This window comes from Ipomoea nil, unplaced genomic scaffold (genome assembly GCF_001879475.1).
Source record: "Ipomoea nil cultivar Tokyo-kokei standard unplaced genomic scaffold, Asagao_1.1 scaffold1401, whole genome shotgun sequence".
Classification (NCBI taxonomy): domain Eukaryota; kingdom Viridiplantae; phylum Streptophyta; class Magnoliopsida; order Solanales; family Convolvulaceae; genus Ipomoea; species Ipomoea nil.
Window position 1 is genome coordinate 315,001 of NW_017617829.1, and position 2,500 is coordinate 317,500.

Below are 2,500 nucleotides of genomic sequence, written 5' to 3' on the forward strand. Positions count from 1 at the left end.
GTTTATTTATTCTTAGCAAAAATGCAAGTACCGGACGTACAATAAGAAATTTGATTTTAATTCAATTAAATTCATAAGAGGATGATCTTAATTTGCAAATTAAGAATAGATTTTTGTTAGAATACTACTGACTCCTTCCATATGGGAGAATCACTAAATGCCATCTAAACACAAGGTACTTTAAGAATAGATTAAGAAGTGACAAATAACAATAACGAATAACATAACAAAAGCATGATTTTAATAGATTTAATTGTTGACATATTCCTCAATATTCATCTCGAAATAGACTCCTCATTATTTGAATCCCCTTCTTTGGTAGAATCCAAATTTCCAATCGAAGGTTCAGGCATCTATCTATCCAGAGAATCGTGAAAGTTAGGAAAATTTAAATACCTAATTAAAGTTATATAAAAAAGCACAAATTTGTAAGTAAGCAATAGACGACCTCTTCAAAAAAATCATAATCTTCTATGTCATAAACATGTGATGGGAAATCTGCATCTTTCACTATTCCCACAGTAGTTATGTCACAAAACTTCTGCATATACCTGTTATTAGTAGTTTTGTTTCTATACTCATTATAAACCACCACAAATCTATGAATTCGATAAACTTTGCATTTTTTAAATTTTTTGAGCCACTTTTCAACATATATTCAAGGAATATGCGTATGTATAAAAGTTCTCTGAAATTGTAAAAAAACCATATGCATAGACTAAAATTTTAGAAATACGGAGTACAAAATATTAAGATTAAGATTACAGTAAAAAAAAAATCCTCTACATCATGTGCGACACACTCTATACAGTTTATGGTTTCAGAACCTCTTATCTCTGGAAGACGAACGACACGGAGCGCTCTAAACCTGATGTTATTCCACTAGAGTCTAGGATGAAGTTGACTACCAATAATCTCGCTGTGAAGTTCAGTTGCCATTGAGAATCGGTGTAAATAGGAGAGTGCAAATGCAGAAATACATTGGAAGCTTACAGCTTTGGATTTAGCACAATGATGGGTTTAAATAGCAAATTGTTATGTTATTACTATAATTAATTATTACGTTTTATTCTATATTATTACGTTGTTTATTCTTCTTTAATAACCATAATATAGTGTTATTTATTCTTTGGATTTAGAATAAACTTTTATTCTACGTTAATATTACCGATCATATTAACCATAATTAATTATACCATGATTTTCTACGTTAATATTACCGATTTATTTGTTAATATTCTTACGTTTTTTATTCTAATTATAATTAAGGACAACACAATATTACCAAATATTACAGTGCAATATTACCAATTTCCATGCATCATTTTCTTACCAAATAAAAATTACTATTACTTTGACCAGTAAAATAAGTTTGGGCGAAAAACACTAGAAGGGATTTTACTTTTATATATATATAATAATAATAATAATAATAATAATAATTCAAGTAGTTATTGATTTCAACTTTACCAAATTATATCTAGATCTCATGAACCTGCTTTAAGACGACAAGGCCTACCTCATCACTAAAAGAAGATCTTTAAATGAAATTTCACATCCAACTTCACCGGACTATATCTATATTTCATGAATCCGCTTCCAACCTTATCACTAAAAGAAGATCTTTATGAATTTTTACATCCGACTTCATCGCATTATGTCTAAATATCATGAACCCGCTTCAAGGCGACAATGTCTACCTTATCACTAAAATAAAATTTTTAAATGAAATTTCACATCATTCCACTAAGTCAGATTTGTATATACTATACGTGTACGTGTATGGGTGTGTGAGTTAAATGTGTTTGTGCACGTAATGCGTCTGTGTGTATATATAAGTATCCATATATCCCATGCAAATATGCACATGTTTATGCGTAAATATGTAATGTGCATCCATGCAAATACCCACAAACAGTTCTTCCTAGCTGTATTCAAGAAATATAGGTAGTGTATACATATGCCAATTCCTATATAGGTTATATTTGCATGAAGGAAAATGTAAAGTTAACTATCCTGACATCTATAAATTAATTCAACAATAACTAATTAAAGACAACTCAACAAATTAATTAATTTTAAAAAGTTAATAAATAAAAAACGATTGCAAAGTTTGAATATGAAATTATTCATAGATCATAAGTTAAGATAGACTGAGATTGTTTAATTTAATTTTACAAATTAATTATCTCAACAATATTTATTTTGGGTTATTTTCCTTCCCGATCTGGAAGGTTAAAAATTTGTTTAAATAATATGTGATCAAATTCTTTTGTTATTAATATCTAACATTCATGGCTTGGTCCCATGGTCTAGTGGTTAGGACATTGGACTCTGAATCCAGTAACCCGAGTTCAAATCTCGGTGGGACCTTTCAAATTTGTAATATATTAACTTGGGGTAGTAGTTTAAGTGGGAAATAGGCTCTTTTTGTAGAGAAGAATTCGGGTTTATCATGGGTTCGATTCCCCTAGGCCAGCTTCCATGGCCTTCCGAAGCG

At 29.8% G+C, this 2,500-nt stretch overlaps 1 non-coding gene across 1 annotated transcript; it reads left to right on the top strand.

Moving 5' to 3' along the window:
- Positions 1-2,301: 2,301 nt before the first annotated feature.
- TRNAQ-CUG lies at positions 2,302-2,373 on the top strand. Its single transcript has one exon. It is a non-coding gene; the product is annotated as a tRNA-Gln (tRNA).
- Positions 2,374-2,500: the final 127 nt, after the last annotated feature.